The sequence below is a fragment of the Pristiophorus japonicus genome, chromosome 17 (assembly GCF_044704955.1).
Source record: "Pristiophorus japonicus isolate sPriJap1 chromosome 17, sPriJap1.hap1, whole genome shotgun sequence".
Classification (NCBI taxonomy): domain Eukaryota; kingdom Metazoa; phylum Chordata; class Chondrichthyes; family Pristiophoridae; genus Pristiophorus; species Pristiophorus japonicus.
The window spans coordinates 2,083,150-2,108,745 of record NC_091993.1 but is presented as its reverse complement, the minus strand read 5'-3'; the positions used below and the strand labels follow the sequence as shown (position 1 = coordinate 2,108,745).

The following is a 25,596-nucleotide window of genomic DNA, read 5'->3' as shown; positions in this document are numbered from 1 at the left end:
ACCAACGATGGTACATTAGAGATTGTTTCAACTTGACTGCATGTAATTTCAATCCCATTTTCATGTGTGAAATGGGATAACTATATTTTGCAAAGTCAAAACTGGCACATTCAAATCTGACTGAATTTACAATCGACAGTAAGGCTCACATTGAGTATTCGATCTGACTGTAATACTCAGCAAGCAACTTCAGCAGACACACAATCAGAAATCAGAGCCTTGAAATTCGGCACGAGTGGTGGTGCAAAAGGGATGGTATTGGATCAGCTGGCCATTATACGCGGCGCCCAAGATTGAATTCCGCTGACTGCAATGTGACTGAATATCAGGGGCTGTGTGTAATGGGCAGCCAATCCGAAACCATCCGTTTCGCACCATCACCCGATACGAACTTCTAGGCCTAGGAATTTCTATAAATAGACATCTCAAAAGAAGTTATTTTTGGACTCAAAAACAAAAAGTAGCTTTTCTAGGCTAAAACTCTGTTGGGACTCTTTGAAGTTCTACAGCTGATCAATATTACTAAATCTGCTTTGTGCTACCATCTGCACCAAACTCAGTAAATAACGCAAACTTTGATTTCTTGTTTGCTGAGGTATATTACAACAGAGCCATCAGAGATCTTCAGGAAATGATACTTACACACCATTTGAAAGGGCCGAAAATGTTTATAAACATGCTGCAAAACAAGTGCGTGTGTGTTTGTCTGTCTGCCTTTCGGATGAAAGGTTAAACCCAGGCCCCGTCTTCTCTCTCAGGTGAACGTAAAAGATCCCATGGCACTATTTCAAAGAGCAGGAAAGTTATCCCCGGTGTCCTGGCCAATATTTATCCCTCAATCAACGCAACAAAAACAGATTATCTGGTCATTCTTGTTTGTGGGACCTTGCTGTGTGCAAATTATCTGCCGCGTTTCCTATAGTGAATAAAAAAGTACTTCATTGGCTGTAAAGCACTTTGGGATGTCCTTTGGTCATGAGAGGCGCTATATAAATGCAAGGTCTTTCTTTCTATGTGTAATGCTTAGCAAAAAGCACAATGCTGCTCATTCAAGCAAACCTAAAGGTTTTGCATCAGTAACCACAGCCGTGGTATTCTCCTCTCCTCCGATACAGTCTCAAAACAAATTTTTCTTAAAGTTCTGAAGTGCACATTTTTTTTTCAAAAGTAAATTTGAGCAGCAGACTTCTCCTGAAGCTGCATTAGCTGAAATCGTCAATATGGCAGCTTCTACTGCACACCCTTCATTTAGGTAAACATAAACGATGGTGAGTATCGGGGGTAGTGTTCCCTGCCTCTCCCCAATATAAAACGCCAAAAAGCATCAGTTCCATTTCTTCTACAAGGAGCATAACTGCTCTGTTAAGAGCTAAAATTTTTCCCACAACTTTGACATCTGAATGGTTGTGAAGGGCAGATCTAGGTTTAATTAAGTGGGTGAACAGTTAGTCAAAATGGCCGGAGGGCTTAATATGGCCCCTCGGCCTCCATTGGCTTATTTTATAAAATGTGGATTTATCTCTGACTTAATGAATTACAGCACAAGTTAGCTCCTCGGTAACACAGACCATCTAATCATTACTATGGTCTGCTAGTTTCTTTATACGTGGCTCTTATGCAAATCTACCTGGAGTACCTTTCTCTCGCGGCTTTAGCCATTTACTTTGTATTCAGAGGCGTAATGGGATGGCGAAGGATTTCAGGCAGAGAGCCCGGGCTTTAATCAGCGAGCAGCTCTGGCATCAGCTGTCAAGCCTGTCAGATTAAACACTAAATGAACAGCTCAAAGCTTCAATCAGCAGTGTCACTTTGCTGCATGCAAAGGATAATGGGTAATCCCCCAGACAGGTGGAACACAACATTTGACAGGCTAATAATGTTACAACTATTCCACGGCTGAATAATAAAATGCCGGAATGAATGATGATATTAAACTGAGCATTAATGGAGGAGGATTACGCCTCACAAAGCTGGTCAAAGAAAGTGTCAAGTTAGCAGACCCTGACTGTTGGTAAAATAATTGGGAGAGAAATGTGTGGTAATTGTATACAGAAGCTATATGTCTCCTGTCAAACAAGTAACGTCTCAACCAGGCAGCTTTCGAGCAAAAAAAAGGGGGATAAAAAGGCTGCGTTGGTCCCAAATAAGAGAACGGCTTTGAGACTCTGCACATCAAAATGGAAAGTCCGTTGTGCTTTTACACAATCCGGCAGTGAGAACTGAAACAAAATGATTCAATCAATCACCTTTTTCTTTTCTAAACATGTCGGTATAGTAATTAAAAAGTTCCTTCGATACGGCAGATGCCCGAGATGCTACGGCTATTCAATTGTACAACGAATAATGAGGCCGGAACACTCAATTAGTACTTGATGGAAAGTTAAGGCCCCCCAAAAAAAGCTTGGGCCATGTGTCTGCCGTTCCTGTGGCATCATTAATATATTCCGATGGGATTACTTCAGTTACATTAGACAGCCACTTGTATTCCACTGAATTACAGCGGAGAGCTCCACTGTCAAAATTCTGATGCTCCACAGATAACTATGTACGGAGACTGGGCATACCCAGAATCCACGGCAACTGATAGACAAAGGAATACAAAGGGTAATTTGGTTTTTGAAAAAAAAAATGCTGTTAATCACTCGCTTGCTGTTGGTCACAATTACCCAAGGAGTTAAAGCATCAATGAAAGACAGACTTGCATTTATATAGCGCCTTTCACGACCTCTGGCTGTCCCAAAGCGCTTGGCAGCCAACAAAGTACTTTTGACGTTTAATCACGGTTGTGATGTAGGAATTGGCCACTCTCCTCAGTACCAGAGGAAAGTGACAATTGCCGTCAATGCAATGGATAAAACTCACCAGCCAATGACTAGCAAGTCTCAGTGAAAACTCCCTTCTCCTGGCCAATGATTTGCAATGTTACAGAAGGGTTAGAATAACCTCTACAGCCAACTCATACAAACACAGCCAGGACCAGTAAAAATAAAAACTTCTGGAAAGCTATGGATAGAAAGTCATTTGCAATTTAGCAAGCCTACTTTTATTTGCACACATCTCTGACTGACAGAGCAGTGAGTGCAGCACGCAAGGAGAAATAAAGTGCTCTAGTGAATACACAAATACAGAAATGTAACAGTTAAAAAAAACGGGCCAACATCATACAATGTACAGCCTATAGAGGTGTCAGCCGTGGCTCAGTGTAGCATGTTCATCTCAGTCAGAAGGTCATGGGATCAAGTCCCACTCCAGAGACTTGAGCACAAAATCTAGGCTGACACTCCAGTGCAGTGCTGAGGGAGTGCTGCACTGTCGGAGGTGCCGTCTTTCAAATGAGACGTTAAACCGAGGCCCCGTCTGCTCTCTCAAATGGATGTAAAAGATCCCAGGGCACTATTTTGAAGAAGAACAGGAGAGTTATCCCCGGTGTCCTGGCCAATATTTATCCCCCAACCAACATAACAAAAACAGTTTATCTCGTCATTATCACATAGCTGTTTGTGGGATCTTGCCATGCATAAATTGGTTGCCGCGTTTCCCACATTAGAACAGTGACTGCACTCCGAAAGTACTTCATTGGTTGTAATGCACTCTGAGACAAACTGACATCATAAAAGGCACTATATAAATGCAATTTCTTTCTTTCAAGTCCCTAATATCCGCGACACCAGAAGGTGTACACACCCAAAACCCGCTAGCCAGTCATTTCTCTTTATTGATCTGATATCTGTGTATTGCCAGCATTTTCTGTTTTAATTGACAGATCATCAGGTTTTAATCTCTGGTCATGACGAGATGGAAGTTTTGCCCATAAATCACTAACCTGACAAATTTTGCAGCTTTTTTAAAAAAGTATTGGAATCGACACTTTGCTGCAGATGGTTTGCTGACCTTTGCCCTTTCCGTCAATAAAGCCTCTTCAGGTTTGTTTTGTATGCCGTGGAATATTATGGTTCCAGTAGAAGTATTCTAGACAATTACTACACTGTAATATACGGCACCACAACCCAGGACGTAAACATACATTGCTTATTGCACCCTCACTAACACAGAAAGCATATCAAATATTTTTTAATTGGCTCCCTCAGACAGTTACAGCGAGGATGCACTGTACACAATATTGCACCAGCAACACTATATTGTTTTTATTTTACATGAGTATGTCACGTCTCGGGAGTTTTGAAATTCACAAGTGAAATAACAGCAACAACTGACGGTTCATGAGGAAACTATTGCAGCTTTTTAAGCATTGGGATATTAGTAAAGGTTATACCTCTGCATTCGTTACTTTTCTTTTATTAAGTACACTTTGAAATTAAATCATGCAAACTCGCCATGTGACTGGCCACTTGGAAAGTCCATACACAGACAGGGACACCTATAACTACTGGCACACTCCCAGGCACACCTGTAAATATTAATACACTCAATGGGACACCTGCAAATATTGGCATGCTCCCAGGACTGTTGTAAATATTAAGACACTCCCACAGACACCGGTAAATATTAATATATTCAATGGGACATTTGTGCAGGACTCCGGGAGCGTGTCAATATCTGTAAGGGATCGCCAGGAATGTTAAAGGTCCCTGGGAGTGTGTGAACAATTTGCAGGGTTCTCCTGATATTTACGGGGGTCCCCGGGAGAGAGCAAATATTCACTGGAGTCCCTGGGCGTTTAACAATATTAAAAGTGTCTCTGGCAGTGTCTCAATATTTGCAGGTGTCCCTGGGAGTGTCTCAATATTTATCGGTGTCCATGGGAGTGTGTTAATATGTACAGAGTTCCTAAAAGTTTATTAATATTTACAGGCGTCTCACTGAGTGTACAGGTACAACGTCCGAAATCCGGAATACTCACGACCAAATGTGTTCCGGTTTTGAGGTTTTTCCCGATTTCAGACAAGAAAATCAATAGTCTGAAATCCGGAATCCTCGACTGAATCCGTGCCGGGTTTTGAGCGGCGAGGTCCGAAATCTGGCACGGATTCCGTCGAGGATTCCAGTTTTCAGACTTGATAATCTTGTCAGAAATCTGGAATCCTCGACCAAAATCCGTGCTCTGAACAACTCCATCAGCTATGCCGGTTTTCGGAGTTGCGGATTCGGGATGTTGCACCTGTATTAATGTTTACAAGTGCCCTGCTTGTTGAGCTACCATTCCCTCCAGCGAAGGGCTACCATTAGAAATGCATACCTTGGAACCCTGACGAAGGGTCTTCGACCTGAAACACTAACTCTGTTTCTTTCTCCACATATGCTGCCTGTTCACAGCACTTTCCGCTTTTATATGCTAAGAAGAACTGTTTGTTGAAGAGTGGAATGACTTTGTACATCACGCAAACCAGAATTTCCTGAAAATATATGCCATTGCACAACTATAGTCTTTCTTCATTCACAAATGAGTTTTTGTTTATTTATTCTCAGGATGTGGGCGTTGCTGGCAAGGCCGGCATTTATTGCCCTTTCACTTGTTGCCCTGGAGAAGGCGCTGGTGGACCTTCTTGAACCGCTGCAGTCCGTGTGGTAAAGGTGCTCCCACAGTGCTGTTGGGCAGGGAGTTCCTGAACTTGGATTCAGCGATAATGAAGGAATGGCGCTATACGCCCAAGTCAGGATGGTGTACGATTTGGAGGAGTACTCGGAGGTCATGGTGTTCCCATACACATGCTGCCCTTGTCCTTCTACAACAACAACTTGCATTTATTTAGCACCTTCCACATAGTAAAACATCCCAAGATGCTTCACAAGAGCGTTACAAAACAAAAATTACACTGAGCCAAAGATAGAAATTAGGATAGGTGACCAATACTTGTTAAAGAGGTGGGTTTTAAGCGGCGTCTTAAAGGAGGAGAGAGAGGTGGAGAAATAAAGAGGTTGGGGGAAGGAATTGCAGAGCTTAGGGCTTAGACGGCTGAAGGCACGATCGCCAATGGTGGGGCGATTAAAATCTGGCAAGAGACCAAAATTGGAGCAGCATAGAGATCTGAGGGATGTAGAGCTGAGGAGGTTACAGAGATAGGGAGGGGCGATATCATGGAAGGATTTGAAGATGAGCATAAGAATTTTAAAATTAAGGTGTTGGTGAACCAGGAGCCAATGTGTGTCAGCGAGCACAGGGGTGAAGGGGGAACAGGACTTGATGCGAGTTAGAATACAGGCAGTAGGGTTATGGATGAGTTGAAGTTTATGGAGAGTGGAATATAGGAAGATGGCCAAGAGAGCATTGGAATAGTCGAGTCTGGAGGAACATAAGAACATAAGATATAGAAGCAGGAGTAGGCCATCTGGCCCCTCGAGCCTGCTCTGCCATTCAATAAGATCATGGCTGATCTAAACCAAAGCTTGGATGAGAGTTTCAGCAGCAGATGGACTGAGGTAGGGGAAGAGATGGGTGATATTACAGAGGTGAAAGTAAGCGATCTTTGTGATGAGGAGGTTATAGGATCGGGTCAGAAGCTAGCTCAACTCCAGGTGAAATAGGACACCAAGTATTGGGATAGAAAGAAGACTTCTCTCCTTAAAGGTGGACTCCCTGATGTAAGGAATCGACACCCCCGCCCGTATAACGACCACGGAATCCATCAAACGAAACCTTCCGTACAACTGGTTTATTTCGAGCACATGCAATGGAAAGTTCAACCATGGAACCTTGAAAGTACAAGAGTTTACAATTAATATACAGTTTTTCGAGGGGCGCTATCCTCCTACAAAGCCTCCGATTGGTCTACTGCTATCAGCGAAGTTGCATTGATTTGTTGCCTATTATCAGACTAGCTCTGAGTGGTTCGTTCCCGCCTGTCCATCTCTCATCACATGTCAATCATGCTGTTCAGTGATGTGAACTTTGCCATAGTCCCTATGACGTGTGAATTAACTCTTGTTCCAAAATACTGACTTCCTTATCCCTTCCCGAGAATCCGAACTAGTCGAATACAGTTTTCATTGAGAGTCACATATTGTTTACAGTCTATGTTCCAGACTGTTGCCCTTGGTGGATTTGCTTATGTAAATCTATACTAAAGTTCACACCACGGACAGTTCATTACCCATCAGGCTTCGCAATTCCCTTCTTACTAGCCCAATGTAAGCGAGTGTATGAGCGTGCTATACATAACCATTACACCAAGGTTGTAAGCCGCCAGGTTCAGCCTGAGACTGTGGCCAGAGAGGGGATGGAATTGATGGCTAGGGAACGGGGGTTGTGGAAGAGGCTGAAGACAATGGCTTCAATCTTCTCAATGTTTAATTGGAGGAAATTTAGCCTCATCCAAGACTGGATTTCGGACAAGCAATCTGACAACACAGAGACAGTGGAGGGGTTAAGTGGTTAGCTAGCTATTGTCAGCATACAGGTAGAACCTGGCACTATGTCTTTGGATGATGTTGCCAAGGGGCAGCATGTAGATGGGAAAGAGGAGGGGCCAAGGACAGATCCTAGGGGACTGTAGAGTTAACGGTGCGGGAAGAGAAACCATTGCAAGATATTCTCTGGCTACGAGTGGCTAGGTAAGATAGGTCATGGGTTTGGGAGGAGCTGAAGAAGAAGCCTTGGCGAGTTGCTGCAGTGCATCTTGTAGATGGTACACACTGCAGCCACGGTGCGCCGGTGGTGGAGGGAGTGAGTGTTGAAGGTGGTGGATGGGGAGCCAATCAAGCGGGCTGCTTTGTCCTGGATGGTGTCGAGTTTGTTGAGTGTTGTTGGAGCTGCACTCATCCCCAGGCAAGTAAAGAGTATTCCATCACACTCCTGACTTGTGCCTTGTAGATAGTGGGAAGTCTTTGGGGAGTCGGGAGGTGAGACACTTAGTATTAATGTGGCTGGTCTCGTTAAGTTACTGGTCAATGGTGACCCCCCCCTCCCCAGGATGTTGGTGGGAGGGGATTCAGCGATGGTAATGTGGTTGAATATCAAGGGTAAGTTCACAACGAGCAGATCAGATCATGAAACGGAATTAATAGAATCATAGAAGTTTACAGCACAGAAGGAGGCCACTTTGGCCCATCGTGTCCGTGCTGCCCAACAAGAGGCTATCCATCCCAATCCCAATCCCTAATCGACCCCTCCGCTAAGGGAAATATGCCCTTTCTATCCACCATATCCAAGCTGCTCATCATTTTATACACCTCAATGATGTCTCCTCTCAGCTTCCTCCGTTCCAAGGAAAACAAATCCAGCCTATCCAATCCGTCCTCATAGTTAAAATTCTCCATTCCCGGCAACATCCTCGTAAATCTTCATTGTACCCTCTCCAGTGCAAATGGTGTACATTGCAGATCCAGGCAATTCTGGGCCACTGTTTCCGCCAAAATAATAGACAGGTGAATGTCATATTAAAGAATTGCGACCAGTCATTACTATCACCAAAAGCAAATGACAAGCTAATGAGACCCTGAGCCTCTGACCTTGTGCCATTGATATGTCCAACTTTCAGCAGCCTAGGGTTCAGTAAACTTTCAGACATCTTGTGCGTGCCCACTGTAGCGAGAGGCTGTGAAGATATCGGCACCAAGGTTATTACTGCCACACGTCTCTCAGATGCTTGGGGCAGTGAATTTCCCAACGCAAGATAAATGGACTGACGTTTGCAGAACCTTCAAGGGATGTCTCAGGCTCTCCAAGTAGAGTTGAGGAAAATTGGACTGGCAGGAAAAGCCTCACTGGTATCACCTCAAAGCCACTGACTGCAAATGATTTGAATACAAAAAGGTGCAAGGGTACCCGTAAATGCTTCCAGTCAACTTCTGAGGCCATCTAACAATGAACAGCTCCCTTCTTTTCTCTCTCTCGGTGCTTGACCTGAATAAGTATATTGGCGCCGATACAACAGCAATTAAGAGCGTCTCAGATCTCGGAACATGTTTCCGGGATTTGTTACCACATATCACTTCTTATAACAAATTAGAAAATCAAACGTGTTGAGTTTGTGTAAAGGGATTGTTTGAAGTTTACTGAAAGCAGATGTTAAGGAAGTGGGACAATTTTTAGACATTAAGGTCCAGAAAAACAATGAGGAAAGTTGACCCCAGAGGTCCATTGAGCATGTGTTAAAAATCTAGAAAGAAAAGAAGTTGGATACTTCTTGGATATCAAACAAACAATCTTTGGAACTCTAGAGCAGCCTCGTCAAACATGGTGACATTAATTTCTGAAGGTCTTTTGGTTAAAAAAACATTTCTGTCTATTGGTCAGCCAAAGATTTTAACATATGGTGCAGTGAAGAGTTTATAAAAGAAATCGCAATAAAATATTTAGGGATGGAAATTCGGTCTTGTGCCGCGGGGGGAGGGGGGCCCCGGGAGAGGCGAGCCGGTGTGCAACATGTGGAGGTTGAGGTCAGACTGCGGTTGTAGTGCCAGACGGGTAGTATTGCCCTGCCCCTTATCTGCCCCGACCGATACGCAGTTCTATTGAAGTGAATGGAACTGACCATTGGGCGGGGGGTATAACGGGCAGCAGATACGATACGCCTCTATTGCGCTATCGCTCGAGACCAATTTCTGCCTCCGTGGACTGACGCCTCGATTTCAAAATTATTCATTCTTGTTTTCAAATCCTTCCATGGCCTCGCCCCTCCCTATCTCTGGAATCTCCTCCAGCCCCACAACGCCCCCCCCGAGATATCTGCGCTCCTCTAATTCTGCTCTCTTGAGCATCCCTGATTATAATCGCTCCACCATTGGTGGCCATGACTTCTGTTGCCTGGACCCCAAGCTCTGGGACTCTCTGCCTAAACCTCTCCGTCTCGCTGCCTCTCTTTCCTCCTTCAAGACGCTCCTTAAAACATACCTCTTTGACCAAGCTTTTGGTCAGCTGCACTAATTTATGCGGCTCGGTGTCAAATTTTTTATCTCATAATAATCCTGTGAAGCGCCCTGGGACATTTCACTACGTTACAGGCGCTATATAAATACAAGTTGTTAATATTATGTAAGCAAATAGCCAATAGCTGACGAGCTTCTATCTTTCACTGTTGGTCTTGCCAGATCGGCAATGTCCTTTTTCTGTCCTCCACATGTTGGGATTTTATAATGATGTTTGGTTTCAGTTTAAAATAATTGCACGGGGAAATTCCCTACTAACAGAAACACACGGGAGTAGATTTTTAATTTTCTGCCTGGACGTAAAACTGGGGTCACAGATGGGCGCCCGGTACAGAAACTGCTCAATTTACAGAAACTGCTCGATTATAGTTTCCATTGGAAGCTTGCCACACGAACGGCAAGTTGAAAATCTGCCCCACAACGCAACTCACAAACTGCAAGAAAAGCCTGCAGCAAGAAAAGGGCCACTCGTGGCCGGCTAAACATCACCTTTCACTGGAAGTTCTTTACACAAATCACCAACTGTTTAAATTTGGGAAAAGCTCTCGATATTGAGCAACATCCTGGTAGCTACCTATGAACGATTTTTTTTCTTCTCCCAGTTAATTACTTGCAATGCTATAATGCAACAAAATTCTGTGTTCAATGGGTAGCATTACCCACCTCTTATCTGCCCCGCCCGAGGTCCAACAAAAAACCCGTGACCTAAAGAACAAATGGCGGTGGAGAAAGCGCAGGAGATCCAGCAACGAGCCGACAATCACGGCGTGCGTGGATTTTTTAGCACAGTCAAGTCCACCTACGGTTCAAGCACTCAAGGTCCTAATCCATTGAGGGCCAAGATCGGAAGATGCTCATCAAGGACAGAGAGGCAGTCAGTGCCCGCTGGAAGGAGCACTTTGAGGATCTCCTCAAACGACACTCTGTCTTTGACGTGAGTGTCCTTGACTGCATCCCATAGCATGCTACCCACCAACACCTTGGCACAATCCCAGCCCGGCACGAGGTTGAAAAGGCCATCCAACAACTGAAAAACAACAAGGCCTCAGGAGCAGATGGAATCCTCACCGAAGCACTAAAGCATGGCGGAGAAGTACTTTTGGCGTGAATCCATGGCCTCATCTCTCTTACCTGGAAGGAGGAGAGCATGCCAGGTTATCTCAGAGACACCGTAATCGTGACTATCTTCAAGAAAGGGGACAAGTCCGATTGCGGTAATTACAGAGGCGTTTCCCTGCTGTCTGCCACAAGGCAAATCATAGCAAGAATCCTCCTCAATCGTCGCCTCCCAGTGGCTGAAGAGCTCCTCCCAGAGTCGCAATGTGGATTCTGCCAACTAAAGGGCATAACGGACATGGGGGCCGAAATTCAGGTGCACCAGAAAGCTGGCACACCTATGAGTTTTGGAGTGGTACTCACCGCTGGAACTCCTGGCATGGTAAGTAGATCCATTTTCAGGATCTTGACATTTTTCAAAGTCCTACAGGAAATAGATCATAAAGGGGGAGGGCCTTAGACGCAAAGCCAGGCTGAGTGGCTGAAAATGGGTCGGTCAGGGCCTCCGCCGCTGTCAATCAGCGTGGTGACATCACAGCGTGTGCGTCACCACGCTCTCTCCCCTCGGTTAAGGGGGAGAGATTTTATCATTTTTAAACTTTGGCCACTGGGCCACCAGGGAAGGTTTCGGCCGGGCCAGAGCGGGTGCCAGGCTGCCCGGCCGAACCCAGGGGCAGTATTTTGCCAGCCAATCGGCAAGTATACCGGCAAAAATTTTCCATTGCGGCCGCGGCAGTGGGCCTTCCCCTTTAAGGGCGCCAGCTGCCGGACCGCACTCAGTGCGGAGATGGTGCACCGGCAGAAAAACCTACCGGGGGCACCGCGCGGCGGGGGATCGACGGATTCAGGTGAAAATCGATGGATAAGTATTTTTTTATTGCTCAACATTGGCGGTGCAAGTACTTGGGTAGGATGGGGTCTACGGCAAACAATCCTCAACCTGAATTTAGGTTGGGTCGGCCCGCTGACCGCAAAGTGCTGGCCATTTGATTTTTTGGAATGGCCGCCACAAATGGGCATTAACGGATCTTTTTGAGACCCTGAATTTCAGCCCATTGATCTTCATCGCACGACAAATCCAAGAAAAATGTAGGGAGCAGCATCAACCTCTGCACCTTTGACCTCGTCTCTGTCAACCGTGAGCAATTATGGAGTGTCCTTTTCAAATTCGCCTGTCCTCAAAAATTCGCCACCATCCTCTGCCTGCTTCACGATGATATGCAAGCCGTGATTCTTACCAACGGATCCACCACAGACCTAATACAAGTCAAGCAAGGCTGTGTCATTGCACCAACGCTCTTCTCAATCTTCCTCACTGCAATGCTTCATCTCACCTTTAACAAGCTCTCCCTCTGGAATGGAGTTAACCGACAGGACAAACAGGAAATTGTTCAACCTCCAATGCCTCCGGTCCAGATCCAAAGTTGCTCCAATCTCCGTCACTGAATTACAATATGCAGATGGCGCTTGCGTTTGAGCACACTCGGAATCCAAACTCCAAACCATCGTTGACACCTTCACTGAAGCGTACGAGAGTCTGGGCCTTACATTAAACATCAGCAAGACAAAGGTCCTCGACCAACCTGCCCCTGCAAGGAGCAGACATCGATGACGATGTCCAACACGGCCTTCAGTGCGCCAGTGTAGCCTTCGGTCGCCTGAGGAAAAGAGTGTTCGAAGACCAGGATCTCAAACCCAGCACCAAGCCCATGGTCTACAGAGCTGTTGTGATACCCGCCCTTCTTTATGATTCAGAGACATGGACTATGTACAGCACACACATCAAAGCACTGGAGAAGAACACCAACGCTGCCTCCACAAAATCCTGAAAATTCACTGGCAGTATAGGTGTACCAACATCAGCATTCTCCTTCAGGCCAACATCCCCAGCATCGAGGCATTGACCACGGGGGGGGGGCGGGCCATATTGTCTGCACGCCCGATACTAGACTCCCGAAACATGCACTTTACTCCGAGCTAGGTCATGGCAGGCGAGCCCCAGGAGGGCCAAGAAAATGCTTCAAGGATACCCTCAAAGCCTCCTTGAAAAAATGCAACATCCCCACCAACCCTTGGGAATCCCTGGAGGAGAAGCATCTGGGAAGGCGCCAAACACCTCGAGTCTCTTCGTCGGGAGCACGAGGAAGCCAAGTACAAACAGCGGAAGGAACGCACGACAAACCAAGCCCCCCCACCCACCCGTCCCTCCAACTATCACCTGCCCCACCTGTGACAGTCTGTACATCCTGCATCAGTCACCTGAGAACTCATGTTAGTGTGGAAGCAAGTCATCCTCGGCTCCGGGGGACTGCCTGAGAAGAGAAGAGTATAATGCAAGGAAATTCTATGTTAACCTAAAGGTGTGAAGTTTATGTCACGAACTGAAGAAAACATCATCATCATAGGCAGTCCCTCGAAATCGAGGAAGACTTGCTACCACTCCAAAAATGAGTTCTTAATCCATGAGGGTCCTGACGTTCCAGGTCCGAACTCATATTGAAGGGTGGAAGATGCCTGTGCATGAGTTCTTTTAACGTGGGGTGGTCGTTACGGGCTTAGCTGAGCAAGGTCTTGGTCCAGTGGCAAGGGGGTCCAAGACGACTGGAGACCAGGCACTGCTGTATGGGCCTCGTGCCTACGGCAAGATGTTGGCCACAGGCTCGCCGGTGGGTAGTGCCCTTTGGTGAGATGGTAAGTGATCCGAGGCCTGGCTGGGGGCAGGCATCGGGTCCATTATGTGGGGTGGAGGTCAGGGTGTTCAGAGTGAAAGAAGGAGAGGTCAAGGTATTCAGGGCCCAAGTTTCGAGCCGCGCCTAGAACGGCGCAGGCCCGACCTGGACGCACGTTTTTCGCGCCACAAAATGCGCCTAAAAAAAACTGACAGATTCTCCACCTCCCTGCAGGTCCTCTGGCCCTTGGCGCGGCGCAGCACGAGCTGTCGGGGGCAGAGCTAGGACCCTGCGCTGAAAACAGTGCCGGGACCTCTGCACATGCGCGCTACAGTGGGCACGCAAGTGCAGTAGCTCCAGGCGCCCAAAACTGTGTGGGAGGGGCCCGAAGCATGCAGCCCCTGGCCCTGGCCCAATGGCCTCACTGGGGCTGTGTGAATAAGGCTCCTCCCACGGCCAGCTCCTGCTTCCTCCCGACCTGACTCGACTCCCGCTTCTCGTCCCCCACCCCGGACCGGACCCGACCCCCCGGACTGGACCCGACCCGCGCTCCCGACCACGCCCCCACCCCGACCCCGGACCCGACCCGACGCCACCTACCTGTAAATTTGGTGCTGGGGATGGGCCCTGCCCGAAGTCTTGGGCCCAGCCTGTTCCCCTCTTCTCTTCCCCCCCCCTTCTCCTTTCTGCCCCCCCCTTCTCCTTCCCCCCCTTCTCCTTTCCCCTTCTCCTCTCTCCCCCTTTTCCTCTCCCCCCCTTTCCCCTTCTCCTCCTCCCCCCCTTCTCTCCACCCTTCCCCTTCCCTCCCCCTGCTCCCCCTCTCTCTCCCCCTCCCCTCGCTGTCAGAAACACAGACACTGACAGACAGAGAATGAGAGACACACACAGACAGACAGAGAGATAGAGACACTGACAGAGACACACTGGGGGGGGGGGGCATCCCAGCATGCTGTTGGAGGGCTCCCGGTGCTGCAGTCGGTAAGTAGAAAATGTTTTATTTACTGATTTAAAATTTTTTTTATTTCTTATTAATTTTTTTTGATTGATTTATTGGTTGATTTATTGATGTTTTTATCATTTATTATTGATGATGGCTCTTTATTTGTAAAACTGAAGTGTTTAATGTTTGTAAACTTCCCTTTAAACCCCCCTCCCCCCATTCCCGACGCCTGATTTGTAACCTACGCCTGATTTTCTAAAGTGTAGACAAGGTTTTTTCGAGCGTACAAAAATCTTCACTTACTCCATTCTAAGTTAGTTTGGAGTAAGTTTTCACTGACGAAACTTTGAAAACAGGCGTAAGTGGCCGGACACGCCCCCTTTTGAAAAATAAATTCTCTTCCAAAGTGAAACTGTTATAACTGACTCGAACTGGAGCAAACTAAATGCCGAGAATTTGAATTTCTAAGATACTCCGTTCTACATCAGTTGCTCCAAAAAATCAGGAGCAACTGAGGCCGAAACTTGGGCCCTCAGAGTGGAGGGAGGAGAGGTCACGGTGTTCAGAGTGGAGGGAGGAGAGGTCACGGTGTTCAGAGTGGAGGGAGGAGAGGTCACGGTGTTCAGAGTGGAGGGAGGAGAGGTCAGAATGGTCACAGCCGTTGTGTTCACGGCAAGCCTAGGACACCAGCGGTGGATGAAGGAAAGCCAGGGACATCGCTGGAGGAAGGGAGGCCCCGAGGGAAGGCTCGCACTTGAGGTAGGCCCAAACCTGTCCTTGAAGTTGGTTGAAGACTCAGCGTTGCCAGAGGAAGGGAGGCCTGGACGTCCACTTACAGTCTGAGTGACTGCCTTTCCCGACTGCTCTTATCTATATATCCATTGTGCGTCCAAACCTAACCAACACTCATTTAGGCTCTAGCAAGTATTCAAAAAATTACCACTTTACCCCAATGATCTGTCTGCTCAGGTCATCAGCTTGGAAATCCTGCCAACTACCCCATCTGTTGAGGTAACATGTCAAAGGCATTATAATCTAACTGGCACTATTTTGAGGGGGGTGAAAGAGCAGAGGAACCTTGGGATGCATATTCACAAATCTTTGAAAGTGCAATGGCAAGTTAGTAAGGTGATTGAGAAAGCGTATGGGATACCTGGCTTTGGGAAAAGGGCCATTGAATTCAGAAACAAGGAAGTAACACTAAAACTTTACAAATCACTAGTTCGGAACATAGGACAGGGGTAGGCCATTAAGCCCCTCGAGCCTGTTCTGCCATTCAATGAGATTATGACTGATCTGCGACCTAACTCTATACACCTGCCTTTGGCCCATATCCCTAATACCTTTGGTTAAAAAAAAGCTATCAATTTCAGATTTAAAATTAACAATTGATCGAGCATCAATTGCCATTTGCAGCAGTTTCAAACTTCTACCAACCTTTGCCTGTAGAAGTGTTTCCTAATTTCACTCCTGGAAGGCCTGGCTCTAATATTTAGACCATGTCCCCTGGTCCTAGAATCCCCAACCAGCAGAAATAGTTTTTCTCTATCTATCCTATTTGTTCCCATTAATATCCTGAAAACTTTGATCAAATTACCCACTAACTGTCTAAATTCCAGGGAATACAACTCCAATTTGTGTAATCTCTCCCTGTAACAATGCTTGAAGTCCAGGTATCATTCTGATAAACCTACACCGCACTCCCTCCCAAGGGGCACAAGTGTCGGCCTCAATTGCTCCTGATTTTTTGGAGCAAGTGGTGTAGAACGGAGTATCTTAGAAATGGGAATTCTCGGCATTTAGTTTGCTCCAGTTCTAGTCAGTTAGAACAGTTTCACTTTGGAACAGAATTTTTTTTTAAAAGGGGGCGTGTCCGGCCACTTACGCCTGTTTTCAAAGTTTTGGCAGTGAAAACTTACTCCAAACTAACTTAGAATGGAGTAAGTGAAGATTTTTGTACGCTCGAAAAAACCTTGTCTACACTTTAGAAAATCAGGCGTAGGTTACAAATCAGGCGCAGGGAATGGGGAGGGGGTTTAAAGGGAAGTTTACAAACATTAAACACTTCAGTTTTACAAATAAAGAGCCATCATCAATAATAAATGATAAAAACATCAATAAATCAACCAATAAATCAATCAAAAAAAATTAATAAGAAATAATTTTTTTTTTAAATCAATAAATAAAACATTTTCTACTTACCGACTGCAGCACCGGGGGCCCTCCAACAGCGTGCTGGGATGCCCCCCCCCCCCCCCAGTGTGTCTCTGTCAGTGTCTCTAGCTCTCTGTCTGTCTGTGTGTCTCTCATTCTCTGTCTGTCAGTGTCTGTGTTTCTGACAGCGAGGGGAGGGGGAGGAGAGGGGTAGAGGGAGAGAGCGGGGAGAGCAGGGGGAGGGAAGGGAGGGAGGCAGAGGGGGAGGGAGGGAAGGGGAAGGGATGGGGAGAAGGGGGAGGGATGGGGGAGAAGGGGGAGAAGGGGGGAGAAGGGGGGGAGGAGGAGAAGGGGGGAGAGGGGAAGGGGGAAAGGAGAAGGGGAAAGGAGAAGGGGGGTAAAGGAGAAAGGGGGGTAAAGGAGAAGGGGGGGTAAAGGAGAAGGGGGGGTAAAGGAGAAGGGGGGGTAAAGGAGAAGGGGGGGTAAAGGAGAAGGGGGGGGGGGGGGAGGCTGAACAAGACTTCGGGCAGGGCCAGTCCCCAGCACCAGATTTACAGGTAGGTGGCATTGGGTCGGGTCGGGTCCGGGGTCGGGGAGGGGGAGCGGGGGTGGTCGGGAGCACGGGTCGGGTCGGGTCGAGGGGGGTGGCGGGGGGGAGGATGGAGGTTGGGTTGGTTCGGGTAGGGAGGGAGCGCGGGTCGGTTCGTGTCGGGGGCGGGGGGAGGGAGGTCAGGTCGGGTCGGGTCGGGGGGGAGGGAGAGGGAGGTCAGGTTGGGTGGGGGGGGGGGGAATCGCGGGTCGGGTCCAGTCCGGGGGCGGGGGGGGAGGGGGAAGCAGGAGCTGGCCGTGGGAGGAGCCTTATTCATTCAGCCCCAGTGAGGCCATTGGGCCAGGGCTAGGGGCTGCGTGCTTCGGGCCCCTCCCACACAGTTCGGCGCCTGGAGCTACTGCACATGTGCACCCACTGTAACGCGCATGTGCAGAGGTCCCGACACTGTTTTCAGCGCAGGGACCTGGCTCCGCCCCCTACAGCTCCTGCTGCGCCGCGCCTGACTCAAGAGGAGCTGGAGAATCTGGAAGTTTTTTTTAGGCGCACTTTGTGGCGCAAAAAACGGGCGTCCAGGTTGGGACTGCGCCGTTCTAGGCGCGGCTCGAAACTTGGGCCCAGGGTGTGGGGCCCAGAACTGCTCACAGTTCCCCAGGCATGGTCCAACCAGGGTTTTGTGTAACTGCAGGGTTTTAGCCTCAGCTGAAGAAAACAGCAGCACAGAGTTAATCGTATACGAATCCTGTCTGGAATCATTCTGTTTAAATGTGGATAGAGGTTTATTCCACAAATTGAGATTGTAACCAAAGTAACCAAAATACCTCACACACAACTCCCGAGAATTGTATCGCCAAAATCAACCAAAATTATTGGCACAAACCTTGCCGCAGAACAAAGACTTGGATTTATATAGCGCCTTTAACACCCACCAGATGTCTCAAAGCGCTTTACAGCCAATGAAGTATTTTTTGGAGTGTAGTCAGTGTTGTAATGTGGAAAACACGGCAGCCAATTTGCGCACAGCAAGCTCCCACAGACAGCAATGTGATAATGACCCGATCATCTGTTTTTGTTATGATGATTGAGGGATAAATATTGGCCCCAGGACACCGGAGATGATTCCCTGCTCTTCTTCAAAATAGCGCCATGGGATCTTTAACATCCCTCAGCACCGCACTGGAGGGTCAACCTAGATTCATGTGCTCAAGTTCCTGGAGTGAGACTTGAACCCACAACCTCCTGACTCAGTGGCAAGGGTGCTGCCCACTGAGCCACGGCTGACACTGTTTACAGCACAGAAAGATCCCATCGTGATTGTGCTGAATTTCTGCTATAGCAATCCATAGGTAATCTCGCTGCCTCGATATCTCCCCACAGCCCTGTATCTTTCTCTTTTTCAAATATTTATCCAGTTTTCCCTTACAGGAAGCAATGGTCTCTACCTCAACCACATCTTGTGGTAAAGTATTCGGTACGCCAACAATCCTCTGCTCAGACAGATGTCTGCTAACCACTCTTCTCACTCTATTAGTGATCATTCTGATGGTCCCACGTCAATCATTCCCAACCAAAGGAAACTGACTTTACCCATTCACTCTATCAAAACTCTGCATCCTTTTAAAAACCTCTGTTTATTCACCTCTTGGCCTTCTCTGCACCTGTGGAAATAGTGTCAGCACCTGAAACCTCTCCAGAGAATGACCCTGGTATCACAAGAACATAGGAAATAGGGGCAGCAGTAGACCATTTGGCCCCTCGAGCCTGCTCCGCCATTCAATAATATCAAGGCTGATCTGATCATGGGCTCAGTTCCACCCCTGTCCGCTCCCCATAACCCTTTACTCCCTTATCGCTCAAAGATCTGTCTATCTCCACCTTAAATATATTCAATGACCCAGCCTCCAGAGCTCTCTGGGGCAGAGAATTCCAAAGATTCACGAATCTCAGAGAATAAATTCCTCATCTCAGTTCTAAATGGGCGACTCCTTATTCTGAAACTATGCCCCCTAGTTCTAGATTCCCCCTCGAGGGGAAACATTCTCTCTGCATTTACCTTGTCGAGCCCCCTCAGGATCTTATATGTTTCAATAAGATCACCTCTCATTCTTCTAAACTCCAATGAGTACAAGCCTAACCTGCTCAACTAATCTTCATAAGTCAACTCCTTCATCTCAGGAATCAACCTAGTGAACCTTCTCTGAACTCCAATTCAAGTATATCACTCCTTAAATACGGAGACCAAAACTGCACGCAGTACTCCAGGTGTGGCCTCACCAATACCCTGTACAGTTGTAGCAGGACTTCTCTGCTTTTATACTCCATCCCCCTTGCAATAAAGGCCAACATTCCATTTGGTTTCCTGATCACTTGCTGTACCTGCATTCTAGCTTTTGTGTTTCATGCACAAGGACCCCAGGTCCCTCTGTACTGCAGCACTTTGTAATCTCTCTCCATTTAAATAATAATTTGCTTTTTTATTTTTCCTGCCAAAATGGGTGACCTCACACTTGATACTCCATCTGCCAAATGTTTGCCCTCTTACTTAGCCTGTCTATATCACATTGCAGATGGAGAGAGAGAGAGAGAGAGAGAGAGAGAGAGAGAGAGAGAGAGAGAGAGAGAAAGAGAGAACCGAACCAGGGACCGAGAATGGGACCGGACTGGCCAACCCTTCGGGCGGGGTTGGAGGTAAGTTGTTGCTATGTGTTTTTCAATTCTTTTAATGTGTTGGGGGCTGGCTGTATGCTTCACTTTGCAGCCTCAGCTCACATTGTGTCCCTGGTTACCATGGCAGCCGGATCTTTTTGGTGCAGATCAAGGCTCCACCCCCAAAACTACAAAACTAAAGGTGGGGTTACGCCATGCCAAAATGAAGAAATCCAACGGGGAAACTTACAATATTTTTTGTTTGCGTACTTAGGCCCCAAAAAATCACACGTAACTCTTCAAGCACGCCAAAAAAATGCTTTGGGGAAAATTGAGCCCTATATACTTGTAGAAGCTTTTAGTATCTGTTTTTATATTTCTTGGCAGTTTACTCTCATAATCTATCTTCTCTCTCCTTATTATTTTTTTATTCAACCTTTGCTGTTTTTTTAAAAATTTCCCAATCCTCTGGCCTCCCACTAAACTTGGCAACGTTGTCTGCCATTGTTTTCAATTTGATATCATCTTTTACTTCCTTAGATAGCCCCGGATGGTCCTCCCTTCTCTTAAATTCTTTCCTTCTTACTAGAATATATTTTTGTTGCGAGTTATGAAATATCTCCTTAAATGTCTGCCACTGCTTATAAATCATCCCACACTTTATAATCTATTTTCCCAGTCCACTTTAGCTAACTCTGTTCTCATACCTTTGTAATCGCCTTTATTTAAGATCAGGACACTGATTTGAAATCCAACTTTCTCACCCTCCAACTGAATTTGAAATGTAACCATGCTATGATCACTCTTTCCTAGAGGATCCTTTATTATGAGATAATTTATTAATCCTGTCTCATTACCCTCTGACTCAGAAGCGAGGCTGACATTTCTGCAGAGGGTGGTGTATTAGAGTCCCTGGTCGGAAGTGGGGTGAGGGCGGGGGATAGAGGGACAATAGTGTCCCTACATCTCTGGTAGTCTACTCCTGTAAAATGGCCTCTGTCTGAGTTTGATGGGATAAAGTGGATAACAGTTGAACTAAATAAAAGTTCTTGTTTATATAGACACAAGAAACAAGGGAAAACTGAACTGCAAACAATGTGGGGCCACAGTTTCTTTAAATCTCCTTTACATTCAGCGTTACAATATTACACGGCTTAACTATTCAATGATGGGCAAGGGCTACATCGATTAATATGCTTAGATCCAGGCTTGTAAATTTCCGGATTCTTAAGGCGCTTGTGTGTAAATATTTGCAGAAAGGGCCTGGTGTGATACAGTATTTGAACAGATGTGTTACTAATTATCTCAGGCTTCAAACAATGAAGAATGACACTCCTGTGTGGCCCACACAGCATGAGACCCAAACCAGGAAACTTAGACCGCTGATCCGAGTCATAATCTTCAAATTGCCTGAAATAAATACAGCACATTCAAAAAAGAGTCAATTATCAGATTGCGAAATCAACCTGCAGTGTTTATATTTAATGCAACTCTAAGCTCAAGAAAGCAAATTATTCATTTTAAAATTGAAAAAGACTCTTGCAGCAGTTCAGTGCAGAAAGGCTGCAGTTTGCTGATAAAAACAGGACATTTCACGCAAGCGTGCAATTTGCAAGCGATCCACAAGAGGGCTCCTTCTCTTCAAAGAACTTGCAGCTATGTCATGCAGGCAAATCTTCAACAAATATAAAAACATTGCGTTAAAAGATTCAAGGATAACCTGTTCTTATACAGGATATGCAGCACAGAAACAGGCCATTCGGCCCAACCAGTCCATGCGGTGTTTATGCTCCACTCGAGCCTCCTCCCATCTTTCCTCATCTTATTCTATCAGCATAACCCTCTATTCCCTTCTCCCCCCATATGTTTATCTGGCCTCCCCTTAAATGTATCGATACTATTTGCTTCAAACACTCCCTGTGGCAGCGAGTTCCACATTCTCACCGCTCTCTGGGTAAAGAAGTTTCTTCAGAATTCCTTATTGGATTTCTGGGTGACTATCTTATACTGATGGCCTCTAGTTATGCTCTTCCCCACAAGTGGAAACACTCTCTCTGTATCCACTCCATCAAAACCTTTCAAAGTTTTAAAGACCTCTATTAGGTCACCCCTCAACCTTCTCTTTTCAAGATAAATGAGACCCAGCCTGTTCATCTTTTCCTGATAAGTATACTCATTTCTGGTATCATCCTTGTAAATCATTTTTGCACCCTCTCCAATGCCTCGATATTCTTTTTATAATGTGGCGACCAGAACTGTACACAGTACTGCAAGTGTGGTCTAACCAAGGTTCGATACAAGTTTAACATAGCTTCTCTACTTTCCAATTCTATCCCTCTAGAAATAAACCCTCGTGCTTGGTTTGCATGTTTATGGCCTTATTAACCTCATTGTATCATTCAGTACTGAATTATTTTTGCAGCTTCTAACATTTATTTTCGTTACAGAAGAGATCAAAGCCAAAATAAAATTCCGCTTATAGTGTAAAATCTCTGTTTTTCCCGCTAAAATAGCCAGCCATCAAAATCATGGATAGCCAAGACTTACTTGACAATAAAAATTCGGCAGCGGGTTGATAATTATAAAGAAAGATGGGACTATTCCATTTTTCATGAAGAGGAATTTTGCCCTCCAAGTCCACAGGAGACTAAAACACGGGGGGGAGTGGTTAGAGGCAAACGCTTATCGTAAGCTTCCCGTTATAAGATTTGCTTTCACTCAGAGAACTTCCAATTAGCAGAGTCAGTTCGGGCATAAATATTGGCTGGGACACCGGGGAGAACTCTCCTGCTCTTCTTCAAAACAGCACCATGCCTGTAGAGGGAAGACAAGGCCTCAGTCATTATCTGAAAGGCTGTAATCTGAGAGCATTGCTGAGTATATTCAAGGCTGAGATCGATAGGATTTTTGGACTCTGGGGGATATGGGGATTGGGCGAGAAAGTGGAGTTGAGGTCAAAGAACATCTATGATCTTCTTGAATGGAGGAGCAGGCTCGAAAGGCCGTATGGCCCACTCCTACTCCTAATTCTTATTTCCGGCAGTGCAGCACTCCCTCAGTACTGCGCTGGAGTTTCAGCCTGGATTTTTGTGCTCAAGTCTCTGGAGTGGGACTTGAACCCACAGCCTTCTGACTCGGAGGCGAGAGTGCTGCCCACTGAGCCACGGCTGAACCTTGTTTAGTGGGCAGACGGGCCATCTCCCTGGCCCAAGCAGTGGTCACAGCTCACCGCGCTTCACCAGATCCATTTTCTCAGCATGAGGCGAAGTGTGGCTGACTGACAATGGAAAATCTCAGATCTGAGATTTGTCAAACACTGGCGGCTGAGAATGTCAAACCGGGAACGTGAAGCTCCAGACCTCCGATTGTCAATGGAACCCCAGGAGCGAATGGCAGCTTAAAGACGCTCCGCCCCATTTATTATTGAAGTAGATAAAATAAATGCTTAAATAAAAAAGTACGCAAATTACTCGGCCTTTCTACGAAGGGGGAGCATTTTCTTTGATATTATTCTTGGTTCTGTTACCTTCACTATTTTGGTGACAAGTTCAGTCAGAAGCTGATTTGATCTCAGCTGAAGAATAGAAGTGATTCGAGACTCATTACTCCACAACAATAGTGTCCCCTGAGATTGACATCAGCGTCTCAGAGGCTGTCCAACCATGGGTTATTGAGAAACTTGGTATTCAATCGTACTAGACTGTAATAATTAAGAGATTAGATGCAGCCACCCTTACCTCACAGGTAATTTATGCAAACTAAAAAAAAAAGTAATTTTACTATAATTTTTGAATCTGTTAATCTTTATTCTGAGGCAGCTTGTAGTTAAACAACTTACCCCACCTGCTTCTCGGCCTTTTGGCTAAGATCTGCATAACTAACCTGACCAGCCACCATGACGTCCGGGTGGTTTCTCCCTGGTCAGGAAGGTATATGCTTACATTTTTGTAAACAGGAGGTGGGTGGGATTGGTGACCCATCCACCTCCACGGAGGTGTGTGGGGGACCTGACCCATCCACCTCCATGGCACGAACCTGGTATTGCAGTACTTCCAGGAACGGTGCAGTGGCTCTAGGCCTTTTGGCTAAGAGCATTGGCGCAGAGTGATCCTTGACTGGTGCAGGGTGACCTCTGGCGTTTGACAAAGAATTGTAACGATTGGATAACGATTGGACATGAATTAAAAAAAAAAAAAAAAAAAAAACAACTTACCCCACCTGTGACAGAGACTGTAATTCCCGTATTGGACTGTTCAGTCACCTGAGAACTCACCTTTAGAATGGAAGCAAGTCTTCCTCGATTTCAAGGGACTGCCTATGATGATGATGAAGAATTTATATAGCGCCTTTAACGTAGTAAAACGTCCTAAGTCGTTTCACAGGAGCATTATCAAAAACAAAATTTGATACTATCAACAAGAGTAGACATTGACGACGCGATTCAACACCGCCTCCAGTGCAGCCTTCGGCCGCCTGAGGAAAAGAGTGTTTGAAGACCAGGCCCTTAAAACTGTCTCCAAGCTCATGGTCTACAGGGCTGTAGTAATACCCGCCCTCCTGTATGGCTCAGAGGCATGGACCATGTACAGTAGACACCTCAAGTCGCTGGAGAAATACCACCAACAATGTCTCCGCAGATCCTACAAATCCCCTGGGAGGACAGACGCACCTCGACCAGGCCAACATCCCCAGCATTGAAGCACTGACCACACTTGATCAGCTCCGCTGGGCAGACCACATTGTTCGCATGCCTGACACGAGACTCCCAAAGCAAGCGCTCTACTCGGAACTCCTTCACGACAAACGAGCCAAAGGTGGGCAGAGGAAACATTACAAGGACACCCTCAAAGCCTCCCTGATAAAGTGCGACATCCCCACCGACACCTGGGAGTCCCTGGCCAAAGACCGCCCTAAGTGGAGGAAGTGATCGGGGAGGGCGCTGAGCACCTCGAATCTCGTCGCCGAGAGGATGCAGAAATCGAGCGCAGGCAGCGGAAAGAGCGTGCGGCAAACCAGTCCCACCCACCCTTTCCCTCAACGACTATCTGTTAAACAACTTACCCCACCTGTGACAGAGACTGTGGTTCTTGTATTGGACTGTTCAGCCACCTAAGAACTCACTTCAGGAGTGGAAGCAAGTCTTCCTCGATTCCGAGGGACTGCCTATGATGATGATGATCAAAAACAAAATTTGACCCTGAGCCATATAAGAGAGTTGTTAACCTGTGGAATTCCCTTCCGCAGAGAGTTGTTGATGCCAGTTCATTGGATATATTCAAGAGGGAGTTAGATATGGCACTTACGGCTAAAGGGATCAAAGGGTATGGAGAGAAAGCAGGAAAGGGGTACTGAGGTGAAAGATCAGCCATGATCTTATTGAATGGTGGTGCAGGCTCGAAGGGCCGAATGGCCTACTCCTGCACCTATTTTCTATGTTTCTATGTTTCTATGTTTTGTAGGCTGCCTGTGAATTCCCTCTGAGGGCAGTGCTCGATGATGTGCTCCAGGGTCTGATTAGGAGCTCCACAGTCACAGGATGGGGAGGCTTTAACCTTCCACCGATGGAGAAGGTGGCAGCATCGACCGTGACCAGTTCTGAGACGGTCGATGGTTGTCCACTATTTGCCAGGAAGGTTTGGACCTTCAGGTTGTACGTGGGGTTCTCGATAAGGAATCCATTCCATATGCCGCAGTTCTTCCAAGCATTTCGCCATCGGTCATCAAGGCTGAGGGGAGATGGCTGAAGTGCTTTGGCGACG

The 25,596-nt window shown here is 46.6% G+C and overlaps 1 protein-coding gene and 1 pseudogene across 4 annotated transcripts in view; one reads left to right on the top strand and one right to left on the bottom strand.

Moving 5' to 3' along the window:
- Positions 1-25,596, bottom strand: part of LOC139227514 (multiple C2 and transmembrane domain-containing protein 2-like) — a 496,997-nt gene that overhangs the window by 283,686 nt on the left and 187,715 nt on the right. The gene's annotated exons all lie outside the window — the stretch shown is intronic.
- LOC139228390 (U2 spliceosomal RNA) lies at positions 23,680-23,909 on the top strand (annotated as a pseudogene).